This window comes from Alligator mississippiensis, chromosome 2 (genome assembly GCF_030867095.1).
Source record: "Alligator mississippiensis isolate rAllMis1 chromosome 2, rAllMis1, whole genome shotgun sequence".
Classification (NCBI taxonomy): domain Eukaryota; kingdom Metazoa; phylum Chordata; order Crocodylia; family Alligatoridae; genus Alligator; species Alligator mississippiensis.
The window spans coordinates 2,562,499-2,575,345 of record NC_081825.1 but is presented as its reverse complement, the minus strand read 5'-3'; the positions used below and the strand labels follow the sequence as shown (position 1 = coordinate 2,575,345).

General features: G+C 57.6%; 2 protein-coding genes, 1 long non-coding RNA gene and 1 other non-coding gene across 4 annotated transcripts in view; 2 read left to right on the top strand and 2 right to left on the bottom strand.

Annotated features, from left to right (window-relative positions):
• Window positions 1–12,847, bottom strand: part of LOC132248240 (zinc finger protein 420-like) — a 178,436-nt gene that overhangs the window by 19,119 nt on the left and 146,470 nt on the right. The gene's annotated exons all lie outside the window — the stretch shown is intronic.
• The window catches only part of LOC102564300 (zinc finger protein 420), a 295,266-nt gene that overhangs the window by 236,300 nt on the left and 46,119 nt on the right, over window positions 1–12,847 (top strand). The window lies entirely within an intron of this gene.
• LOC132248255 (uncharacterized) lies at window positions 405–2,067 on the bottom strand. The gene is made up of 2 exons (XR_009459442.1): window positions 1,682–2,067; window positions 405–1,114 (listed from the first exon to the last, which is right to left on the bottom strand). It is a non-coding gene; the product is annotated as an uncharacterized LOC132248255 (long non-coding RNA).
• Window positions 3,008–3,081, top strand: TRNAT-UGU (transfer RNA threonine (anticodon UGU)). The gene has a single exon. It is a non-coding gene; the product is annotated as a tRNA-Thr (tRNA).

Genomic DNA, 12,847 nt, shown 5'->3' with positions numbered 1-12,847 from the left:
GCCCTGCAAATCTCCTGCACTGGCCTGGGACTGAGGAGAGGGAAGCTTCCGTGTGTGGAAGAGGGGGGAGAAGGAAGACTCAGAATCCCGCAGCTCTTGCTAACACACTTCCACAGTCACGAGGCTGGAGATGAGCCCTGGTAACTCTGTCCCAGCGTGGGGAGGTGATCACAGCACCACGACAGAGCCTGCAGGGACATCGCTCCTGGGGAAAGCAGCTCGAGCGGTGCTGGGGCCGTGTCAGATCCACATGCTAAGGGCAGGGGAGGGGAAACGCAAGGTCAGTCTGCTCCTGGGCGGTGAAATGATTCCACGGGCACCAAGAGAACAAGAACCACTGATCTGTGGAGCACTGACCCACCACCATGTTGTGGAAGGGAGATTTCTGCACCAAAGGACAAAGCTTTTGCTGCTGGGAAGCAGAGAACGACCCCCTGTTAGGGTGGCTTGTTGTATTTTATGCCTTAAAGTTGCACCTTTTTATAGAGTGGTGAATTATAGCATTGTTTAAAGTTGTCTTTTATATTCAGCCTAAAGTTCTGAATAGCTTCACTGTTATTTGAATTTTTCATTTTGCTGCCGTTTGCAGTATCAGCTGGCCTTGTTTCTTGCAAGCAGCTTATGGCCTTGAGGATGCTCGCATGCTGTTTCTTTCCTGTTTCCATCAGTGCCAGAAGGTTTTCTAACACAAAGTAGTAACAGGTTTGTTACTAGCTCATATTATCTGAACTTGGCACTAACCAGCTGAACCAGAGCGATGAAATGACTGGGTATGTTATTCAAACGTGGTGAAGGAGACCAATGCACAATGCTGAAAGGAAGATACCAGAAAAAGGCCGAATTAAGAGGTGTGCTCGTAACGGGGCTGTCGAACAAAGGAATATGCTGACAGGATAAGATACGAACAATATGCTGACTGCAGAGAGACCAATCCAAAAGCCAGGAGTCATCCAAGGAGTCAAGTTAAAGAAAAGCGTAGAAGGGGGAAAAAAAGAAGTTAAGTGTGTCGTCGTCCTCGTCATCATTTTCATCATTAATCCACCTTTCAGCACCAGTCTGGATCATCCCAGCCAAGGACGTACCCTTTGCTTCAGGAACTGAGTAGCTGTCTTTTCTGTGAAACAAAGTAACACCTGGGATTGGGCGAGACATTGTACTCAGCGTTTAGTCTCTCTGAATAGAGAAACCACTGAGATAATACCTGTTGTACAAATACAGTTAAACTTTGAGTTTAGGACGCTTGAATTGTCTGTGTTTGTGTTTCACGTTCTCTTTAAGGGTTAGTTGTGCTTAAACGGTGCCTAAGCACTGTCTGCTGGGTGGGTGGTGAGGACGCCCCCTTCCCTGCCCCGGGGACCGAGCCTCGTCCGGGCCACCAGCCTGAGCAGCGTGTGGCCGACAGCTCCCAGGTCTGCTCCGGGTCAGGGAGGCTGCAGCAGCACACAGGCCTGGGTTAGGCGGGTCTCCTCTCCCGTGTCGGGCACACGGGCTCAGGGGACGAGGACGGGCAGCGAGCGCTGGCGGCTGGGACGTGCAGGACGGCACGGGCTGCGACCGTGGCAGCACGACAGGCCCACGGAAGACGCCGCGTGTCCGTGCCGGGCGGACAGGCCCGCACCGGAGCGCGTCCCCCCCCCCCCGTGCAGGACGGCCGCGCCGGCATCCGCCCGCCCGCCCTCACCTGGTTGCTGGCGGGGGGCGTGAGGGGGCCGGCCCCCAGGCCCCGGCGGCGTTCCCATCGCTCCCCGCCGCTGCCCAGGCCGGGGGTCACCCCCGGGGCCGCGTCTTGTCGGAGGGCCCCCCGAGCCCCGCACCGGCACCTGGGGGCCACACCCGCGCGTCACCGCGCCCGGCCTGCGGGCAAGCACGCGGCATGCGCCCCCCCGCATGAGGAGGGGACGCAGCCCCGCCCCCCCCGGTCTGCACCGCACCGCGCCGCGCACCCCCCGCCGCGGGGACTCCTGGGAGCTGAGCCCCGCCTCCTCCCGCGTGACGTCACCCTACGTGTCATCGTGTCACGCCGGCCCACGTTAACCCTTTAGTGCCCGCAGCCCGGCCTCAGTTTCCCCTCACCCTCCTCCTTGAAACCCGCCGAGGACGCGTGGAGCGCACTGCCTGCCTGCTCCCACACGGACGAGGCTTTTCCATCGAGCCAACGTGAAATCACGCGGTGACCACGTCAAGACACTGCTGTGTGCCCGCCACTCCCCAGCTGCGCTCTTCCTCGCGGGGGCACGCTGCCGACACTGCGAGCGCTTCTCTTCCCGCCGGGCCTGGAGGCTCGGGAGGGCTCCCCGCGCCGCGCCGCGCCGCACCGCGCCGAGCCGCACCGCACCGAACGGGCGGGCGAGCACCGCCCTCCACACACGTGTGACCACCCCGAGCTGCGTGCAGCCTCCGCACGGGACTCGAACCGCCGTCGCTGGCGCAGGGCTCGGATCTCGTCCCCCTCTCCACAGAGCTGTCTCTGCAAAGCCGTGGGTCGCTGCAGTCCACTCGCTTTGTGCCCCGCACTTGTCTGGGACCCAGGTTTCACAGACCGACACTTGTGTGATGATGACGACACGCTCCTGTGAAGCTGGAGCCAGTGCGTGGTCCTCCACACGTCACGGGACCGTGCCCCCCGGACTGATGCCAGACACGGTGGCAGCAGCGGGAGCCTGCGCGGACTCCTGCAAACGCTGCCCCGGCTTTGGCGCATGGACCGGGGCCGCGTGTCTTGTGCCGGGGCCGGTGGGGACAGACCTGCCGGCGGCAGAGCAGACAGCGGGGACCTGGCGGGAGCGGGGGTGCAGCTGCAGGTCGGACTGACGGTCACGTTGGCTCCCTGGGGCGGGAGACAGGGATGTGAGCCCCGGGCCCTGGGTCCCGGTCACGGCGGCGAAGACCGTGCCTCGACCCCCACCTGCCTGCGCCCACCGCCAAGCCTTTGAGAAACGCTGCTCTCTCCGTTTGCAACGCAAGGCAGTGCCCTGCCCCGGGGGGGGGAGGAAAGCCCTTCAGTGTGGGCACTGTGGCTTAGCTGGTTAAAGCACCTGCCTTGTAAACAGGGGGTCCTGCGTTCAAATCCCAGCAGTGCTTGCCTTTTCACCACAGTGCAGAGTGGTGACTGGGCCAAAAGGCATCTCAAGGTTCAACAAGGGCAAAATCATCCTGCACTTAGCTCAGGAGCAACCGGGACAGGCTCAGGGCTGCCCGATCCTCCAGTTTGACTAGTTCACTCTGACTCCTAGCCCTACGCTTCAGCATATCTCCTGCTCCCCCTGCCCCACAGCTTGGTGTCATCTCCCAGCGTGATGAGGATTCACTCTGCGTCATCTTCCAGGACAGCGATGAAGACTCACAGGTTGTAGGGACACCCTGCCTGTGAAAGAGTTTTCCTGATGTTGAGCCTGAATCGGTCTTCCAGGTGTTAGTGGCCATTGTCCTGGCTTTCCCCTCAGGTGCCCTGGTGAACAGTTGCCCAGATGTACCCCGCTAGTGTAGCGGTAAGCTGCTACCAGGTGCCCGCTCGGCCTTCCTTTCCTCAGGCTGAAGAGTCCCAGGTCCCTCAGCCTTTCATCGTATGGCTTGCCGTGTAAGACGCTGATCCTTTGGGTGGCTTTTCTCTCGACTCTCTCAAGCTCGTCCCTGTCCTCGTTCAAGTGCAGTGCCCAGAACTGGACGTCCTCTTGCAACTCCACATCCCAAAGCAGCCCTCGTCCTGCACTCCACCGCTGCACTGCACCCGACTCCAGCGTGCCCCCTTCTTGACCGCTGCATTCGCCTTCCCATGCCCTGGGGCAGCTCTCCACGCTGGGCTGAGTCCTTCTGCCTCTGGGGTGCGTCCGCTCCCATCTGCATCAAACCTTTCTCATCAATACGGCATACGTGCACCCCAACAACTGCTCCCACGGTTTATAGGCCTTCAGCGGGGCAGAAAAACCCCCCTGCCCACCTTGTTGCGGTGTAAACATTACTCCACACATGCTGGTGCCAGGCTGGAAAAGAGTGCCAAAACCGTGTCCAAAAAGAGCACCGCAATAGTGTACAAAAACGGTGCCAAAAGACTTGTCGGGGGCAGCCCCTTTGGGTGGCTTTGCAAAGTGCTTGGGGGATTAGGGAGGATGGGAGGTGTGTTGCCTGGGGTACCCCGATGCCAGCGCCCAGGGATCCTGGCAAGCCAGACTTGTGAGGGGCAGGCACCCCTTTAGGTAGCTTGGCCAGGAAAACTGCACCCCAAAAACTGAGCACCCAATCCAACACCCCCACCCCCGGCAAAAGCAGCAATACTGCGCCCAGGGTAGGCGGGGTAGGGGAAGGTTTTCCATTTGAAAGAAGGCAATTGGGAACTGCTCAAGCCCAGCTCCCCCTCTTTGTTCCCCCCAAAGCAAAGGCCCTTTCCTTGTAAAAACTTTATTCACCCTCCCAACACCACCCTTGCACTTGGTCTCTGCCCACACTTGGGGTTTGATTTGTGCATCCTGCACCCCGCTCCCTCTCCCGCACCCCACCGCACACCACCCCACACTGTGGGGAGCCACACAAGTAGGGAGCCACACAAAGGAAGACTGATTTGGGACGAACTGGGCTTAAATCTGCCGGGGAGGTCGTGATCAGAGCCAGGCCAGGGGCTGCTCTCCGTGGCCGTGACCTGGCAGCGTGAGCGCAGCACAGCCCAGGTGGCACCACGGGAAACCCGCCAGAGCCGAACCCGGCGGGAGGCCGAGGCAGAGCCACGCTGCCTCCTCTCGTGGCTGATCCCATCCTGCAGGTGCCTGGCGCTGATTTCCAGCCCTGCAGGCTGTGGGTCGGCCGTCCTGGGCCTTCAGGAAGGGCACCGGCCCCACGAGCAGGGGTCGCCCCCGTCCCCACCCGGGACTGCACACTGGTGCCACGGCCGCCGGCAGCCATTCCCGCCGTGCCTGCGAGGGGAGGGCGGCCGTTTTGAACACGGGAGCACCGCTGAGGCGGCACCCCTGCGGGCGTCTGCACAGACAGACAAACCCCCAAAATCCCCTCAGGCTGTCGGCTTTTCTTCCCAGTGCCGGTCCAAAGTCAGACACGGTTATTTGTGCCTCCCATCTCTCCCCCGCCGTGCGCCTCTTTGGTCCATGGGAGGTGATTTTTTCCCTCAGGTCCAGCTCTGCTGCCTCCTCTGCCTCAGTTTCCCTCCCTCCAGCTCTTCTCTGGCTCCCAGCTCTGCCCTGTGCAGAGGAGACTCGGGCTCCCGGTCCCATCGCCAGCGTGCCCCCTCCACAGCTGAAAGGAAAGGCCAAGCAGAAATATTTGGATCTTCCTCCACCACTAGAGCCAGGGACAGGGGGAGCACGGCGGGGGACAGAGACTTGGTTTCTGTCATCTTTCCTGCATGGAGGCTCCGCACACGGAGAAGAGGGTGCCCGACCTCTCACCGCCCTGGCACTGCACCAGGGACCAGCCACACGGCCCAAGGCCAACCTGCAAGTGCTGCAGCCATGGCCTTCCCTGCCCACAGGCAACACACAGCACCCGCCTGCGCCGAGCACACCGCTGCAGCCAGCGCCGCTCGCATGCGCCCGCATCTCCCCTGACTCATGCGCATTTGGGCCGAATCCTGGGGCTGACTGCACTCCCAACACAAAGGCACGTCCGCCCTGGCCAGCCCGTGCCATTCATGCCTGACAAAGCCCATGCGAATGGATCTGGGAGAGATCCTGGAAATCTTCATGCTCCCGTCACAGTGGTTCCCAGACGGTCGGGCGGGCAACCGCGGGTTGGAAGTGCAGCAAAACAGATGGTAGCCTGGAGCGGGGAGGTGAAGCAGGTGGTGTTTGGACGGCGGGCTGGAAGAGCTGGGCATTGAGTCTGAAGAGGAGAAAACTGAGTGGGGATTTGACCAGTCTGCAGATCCCTGCAGGGCGATGCAGAGAGGCTGGAGATGGGCTGTTCTCCGTGGGCACGGGACCGGACGGGAGCAATGGTGCCGAGCTGCAGCAGGGCAAGTGGAGGCTGGAGCGGAGCAGGAACACTGTGACTCTGAGTGGGGCTGAGAGCGGGAACAGGCCCCGAGAGACGTGGGGAGGATCCATCCCTGGCAGGTCCCAGGAGCAGGTTGCACAGACGTGGCTGGGGTGGTGTAGCGAGGGCTGGTCCTGCCTGGCGCTGGGGCTGAACTAGACGACTGTGTGAGGGCCCTTCCAGCCTGACTTCCAATAGCCCTTCGATCCTGAGCCCCTGGGCAGTCTCACAGACCCTGATAACCAGCACATGCAGACGAAGGGGCAGAGCGCCAGGAGGAGGTGATGATCTAGTCCAGTCTGCGGCCCAGCAGGGCCAGGGAAGGCCACCTCGGCTTCCAGCATGGAGGTCAGGGCTGCTGGCAGAGCTGTGACCTCTCGTACAAGCGAGACGTGGGGTGCCACGGCGTGACAGGTTGTGGTTTGTGAGGCTTTCTGGATTTCTTGCCTGGGCGTGGAAGCTGGAAGGGGAAGCCCCTGTGGCTAACATGTCTGAGGGGAAAATTCAGCCTTGCAGACCCCAATCACAGCGAGGCCTTCCCAATACTATATGAAGGGGACATCGAGACACTGCCCTGCCCCAGGGTGGAGAACATCCATCTGCAGCACCTAGCACTGGCCCCATTGCCCAAGTCCAGCTCTGCCCACGATGCTGCCTCGGCCGTGTCCTGCCCAGGGTCCATCCTGGTTCCTGTGCCCTTCCCCGGCACAGACTCCCTGCCCTGCGGGGCTCCAGCCGTGCAGGGCTGCAGCAAGGGGGGAGCCTGGGCATCGGGGCTGTCTGCCCCATGGCCTGGGCTGCCCTCTCTCCCTTTCGCACGGCCTCTCCCCTCCAGGCTCAGCCTGGCCTTCCTCTCCTGGGACTGGGCACAGAAACCCCTGATCTCCATCCAGCCTGGGTCACTTGCAACCAGACCCCACATCCCTTCCCCCGGCGACACAGGCTGAGCTGAGCATTGCCTGCAGCTGCCCCAGCCCCCTGAAGGGAACCGCCACCCTGTGAGGCTATAACACCTCCACCTGACTCGTGTCACAGGCAGTGAGTGTGGTTAACACGTAATGTTGGTGCTGTGGGGGAGTGGAGCTGGATGTGGTGTGTGACTTGCTCAGATCTCACTTGACGGATGTAGCACTTTTTTCTTGGTGGTCAGAAGCCTTTGGTTTCACTTGGTCAGAGGATTTGCAGTGCTCAGTCCCTACATTTTTGTGCACGAAGGATACTCTCACCAAGCAGTTGGGAGGAGACGGCAGCTGGGTTCTCTGTCCACGATGAAAGCAGCAGCAGAAGAGCCTGTGTATGGGAACATAATCATCTCAGATGTTCCTCGCCAGTCTGGCGAGATGGGTAAGACTTCTGTTCTCTTCATGGCTTCTTCTTCCTAAAGGCTTCTTGCTTGTGAGCAGCAGTGTCTCGGGGACAGGGCACTACGCCGCTGTGCAACACACGGGAGCCATGCGGGCACCCAGGCAGTGCGCAGTCAGGCCCTCGCCTGGTCTCCCATGGGATGGTGGGGAGCACAAATCAGATTAAGAACAAAAAGGCTCCCACAGACTGGAGCTGGGTGAGCACACTTACTGTGCCCGATCCCTTTAGCCTTTTGCTGCCGGTTGCAAACGATGCTAGGAACCAAATGTTGCAGGCTGCAGATGGTGCTAGGACCGCAAAGGGAGGCATCCAGCACTGTGTACTTCCATTCATCCTGGCAGACCCGGTCCCAGAAGTGCCACAGTCCCTCCACATGCATGTTTCCAGCGGGGTCCTGGGAGGGGACATGAAGGCCGAGCCTTGTGCTCACTGTTTCCCATGGGTTAGCTCTGTAGGCTTGTGTCTGCTCAGCGCCGGGGCACTTCACCCTCCCTGCCAAACCACCAAACAGGAAACAGTTTTGCTTGTGAGAGTGATCTGTATCTGGCCCCATGCACCCGTCTGGGGAAGAGATTAATAGATTCATAGATTCATCGATTGTAGAGTCGGAAGGGACCACAATGGATCATCGTGTCCAACCCCCTGCCCCTGGCAGGAAAGAGGACCGAGGTCAGTTGACCCCAGCCAGGTGACTATCTAGCCTCCTCTTGAAGACCTCCAAGCTAGGCGATAGCACCACCTCTCTTGGAAGCCCATTCCAGATCCCGGCCACCCTTACTGTGAAAAATGTCTTCCTAATATCTAACCTAAATACACCCTCAACTAGTTTACACCTGTTATTCCTAGTCACTCCCTGGGGTGCCCTGGTAAACAGCGCATCACCTATTCCCCGTTGACCTCCCCTAATGAATTTATAGGTGGCCACAAGATCTCCCCTCAGCCGTCTCTTGTGAAGGCTAAAGAGATTCAGCTCTCTCAACCTCCCCCTGTAGAGCCTATCACAAAGGCCATTAAACATGCGAGTGGCCTCCTCTGGACCCTCGAGATTCCCCACATCTCTCTTGAAGTGCAACACCCAAAACTGGACACAGTACTCCAACTGCGGCCTGACCAGTGCCGCATAGAGGGGGAGCATCACCTCCTTTGATCTATAAGTCATGCACCTGCTAATGCATGACAAGGTGTGATTGGCTTTGTTGATGGCCTCGTTACACTGCCGGATCATGTTCCTCTTGGAGTCAGTTATGAATCCAAGATCCCTCTCTGCCTCTGAGCTGCTGAGAAGGACACTCCCCAACCTACAGGTGTGCTGGGAGTTCCTCCTTCCCAGGTGGAGTACCTTACATTTATCTTTATTAAATTGCATACTATTTCTCTCTGCCCATTGATCCAACCTGTCCAGCTCAGCCTGAATCTGCTCCCTGCCCTCCGGTGCACTAACTTTGCCCCATAACTTGGTATCACCCGTGAACTTGGAGAGGGTGCTCTCCACACCCTCGTCCAAATCGCTGGTGAAGATATTGAATAATATCGGTCTGAGAACCGAACCCTGTGGGACCCCACTGCGCACCTCCCACCAGGCCGAGAAGGAAACATCCACCACCACTCTCTGGGTGCGGTCCCTTAGTAAGTTGGCCACCCACCTGACTGTGTAGGCATCCACTCTAGAGTCTGCTAGCTTCTCAATGAGGATAGGGTGCGAAACTGTGTCAAAGGCCTCCTTAAAGTCCAGGAAGATGACATCAGCCTCAGCTCCCACGTCCAGGCAGTGTGTGACCTGGTCATAGAAGGATACAAGGTTTGTCAGGCAAGATCTACCTGTGACAAACCCGTGCTGGTTTCCCCTCAGCATCGTTTCCCCTGCTGGGCCTGCACAAATGTGTTCTTTGATTATTTTCTATGGTGGCAAGGCGCCACCACAGGCTCCCGAAGGGGAGAGAGTAGACCCCACGGGCCCCATACCCCAGGAGCAGACCCCTGGCAAGGGTAAGTCATCTCCTGCAAGGCAGCTGGAGCAGGAGCCGCGGCCGCAGCTGCAGTTGCGTGAACCGGCGTTATGCCGGTTGTTTAATCAGCTGTTTCTGGCGTGGGAAACAGCTGGACCAATCCCAGCTGCTGTACCAGCCTCCGCGGGAAAGTTTAAAAGCCCTGCCAGAACAAGGGCAGGGGGAGAGCTGGAGAAGAAGAGCGCAAGCCAGCAGCTCACTAGGTGGGCTGCAGCTCAGGCTCGAGAAGGGAATGACACAGCCTGAGAGGCTCCCGCAGGAGCACCCAGGAGACCTTTTAGCCCCCTGCTGGAGGCGAAGCAGGGGCACCCCTCCATCTTTCGGCGGAAGTGGAGACTGAGGAGGAAGGGGAGTTCCTGGCATACAGCAGGACGCATTTGCGCTCCCTGGAGGAGGCCGGGGTAGAGAAGGCAGCTCTGCAGCCCTCTCCTCCTCAGGGGAATTTTTTTTTTTAATTGAGACAAACCCGAGAAGGGAAAAAGGTTATGACAACAAGGAAGGCAGGCCCTGCGCCATCCTACAGGGCCGGGGACCATTATTGACGGACATCCACACGGTTGGCGAGTGGTTGGGGTGTAGGGGAGGCAGAGCCCCATGGAACATAGCGTCAAACAACTGTAAGTACTGCCATCCATTGGGAGAGCCCCCAGGAAGATCTCCACTGGAAAAAAAACCCTCTCATATTTGTTTGATAATCAAAGTCGTGGCAGGCGAGTCAAGGGGCAGGGCTATATCCTGATAGGCTGTGCAGAATGGAAGGCACAACTCATCACATTTTCTCTAGCATTTTCCCAGGGATAGAGGCAAGACTGACTGGTCTAAAGTTACCCGGCTCATCCCTTCTCCCTTTCTTGAAAATGGGCACCATATTGGCCCTTCTCCAGTCCTCAGGGACCTGACTGGAGCACCACTAGTGCTAAAACAGCTGTGCCAGTGGCTTAGCTATGACACTGGCCAATTCTTTCAGCAGCCATGGATGGAGGTCATCTGGGCCTGCTGGCTTGTACCCATCCAGCTCCTCCAGGGGCTCCTTAACTATTTCAGAAGTAGCCGTAGGTGGACTGGTGCGCTGTGGACATCTGTCAATGGTCGAGGTGGGGGAACTGGCTTGGTCAGTACTTAGAAATACTGAAGCGAAGAACTCATTGAAGAGCTCTGCTTTTTTCCCTGCATCAACCACCAACTGTCCTGATTTGTCCTGCAGGGGCCCTGTGTTGCTCTGAGCTTTCCTTTTACCCACTATATACCTGAAGAAGGACTTTTTATTGTCCTTGGTTGCTGAAGCCAGCCTGAGCTCAAGCCCCGCCTTGGCCTGTCTAATTGATTCCCTGCAATAGCGCACCAGGGAGAGATATTCCTTCTTGGTGTCTCCTCCCTGCTTCCATTACTTATACCCTCTTTCTTTGCCCCCAGACTCTCCTGGAGTTCCCTGTTCAGCCAAGGGAGCTTTTTTGCCCCCTTACCTCCCTTCCTACATAATGGGATAGACTCCTTTGCGCCCCAAGGATCACTCCCTTGAGATACCTCCAACCTGCATGGACCCCCATTTGCTCTATATTCTTGAGTTGTATCCCCTCACTAACTAGCCTTCTAAGCTTGCTAAAGTTGGCCCTTCTGAAGTCCAACACCTTAGCCCCACTAGTTACTTTACCCACCCTTTACTGGACAGTGAACTCGACCAAGTGATGGTCACTATCTCCCAGGCTACCGTGAACTCGCATGTTCCCCACAAGATCATCCCCTGTTGCTAAGACCAGGTCAAGCAAGGCGCTACCCCAGGTGGGACAAGAGAGATGTGCTGAGAGCAGGGATTTGGGTCCAGCAGAGAAAGGCCCAGTGGCTGGATGCTGAAAGCTGGAGAATGAGGATCACAGAATCACAGACAACGAGGGCTGGAAGGGACCTCAGCAGGTCACATCTGGTCCAACCCCCTGCTCCAAGCAGAACCAGCCCCAACTACATCATCCCAGTGAGGGCTTTGGCTAGTCAGGTCTTGAAAACCTCCAAGGATGGAGATTGCACCACCTCTCTGGGGAGCCTGTTCCAGTGGTTTACTAGCCTCTTAGTGAGAAAATTCTTCCTAATTTCTAACATAAACATCCCTTGTTGCAACTTGAAATTCAGAGCAGCAAGAAGGTCCAGTGTGTAAGAGGCCAGGCGAGAACCCTTAGCACAGCTTACCAAGGCTGGCAGGGGGTGCTCCCTTACTGGAAATGTCTGTATCTAGATTAGTAACACACCCAAAACTCGAGCGGAAGCAGAACCTTGTCGTTGCCGCAAACCAAGTGAAGCAGTAATTCTCACAGCCGGCGTTATGCACGGGTTCAGTCTAAAAGGTGATAGAGGTCGTGACTTCTGGACTGGAAGTCTGGGTATGTCTTACACACACGTTCCCCCAGGTGGGGTGAGTGATGTGTAGGTACACGTGTGTGCTCCCTTCTGAGGGCCTGACTCATTCCAGCAGTGTGGCCAGGAACCACAACTGGAGACTGTGCTGGGGACACTGATCGTGTGACTCTCCCTGGAGATATTTCTTCTTCTTCTTCCAGGAAACCTTCCTGAGCCCTCTCCAAAGAGATCCCGTGTCCTCTACGCTCTCCTCCTGCTGCTGAGCCTCCTCCTCGTGGCTTCTCTTGGTGGAGTCACGGCCATATGTAAGTCTAGCACCAATCACAAACACACCTTTGATGTGAACCTTTGTGACACAAAATTAATTTACTGGATGTCAGTAAATGCAGAAAACCTAGATATATAAAATGAGCAACTGGGCACAAGCTGGAGCAATCAACCCTCAGGAAACCCCATAATTACCATTGCCCAGCCCCTTGTTACCTGAGGTGCATTCAGTGGATCTTTTCTGGTCATAATCGCTGGGCATCTCATCTTTCTGCATCTCCTCCAGTCTCCTCCATAACTCAACACTTCCCGTGTCCTGAACAGACGTGATTGCTGCAGTGTTTGGTGATGCCTTTCGGGCTCCATAAATATTGTGGATGGAAATGTTCTTGGTCCTAGGAGATGTCTGGTTTAGAGGAGAAAGGCACATATGATAGAAAAAGGCTTCTGCTCATTCTGTGCTCCCAGCATCCTAGTCTAGCTGTGCAGTCAAAGCTAAGGTTCTCACTGTGGAGAAAACCTGTCCCAGCCTGTCTGTGCTTTGGGTTGAAGGAAGCACCCCAAGTTCTCGCAGTGGGTCAAGCACCCTCGAGGTCTACAAGGCCTGTGTAGCCCAGTGGGCACAGGGCCCAAATAAAGATCAGACCCCTGGGTGGTGGCAGCGGTTACCCCAGGCTTACGGATGTGCTCCAGGAAGGGGGTTGCGCAGATGTGAGGTGCCCTGGGGGAGGCACTCGGTAGGTATTTGGGCACAGTGTGGTGGATGGCTCAGTGCAGGAGCGTCCCCTACTGGCCCACTACATGCACCCAATCCTTTGCACTCATACGCAGAGCCATGGCATGCAACACATGTACGGCTGAGTCTGCAGGACGGGATTAGT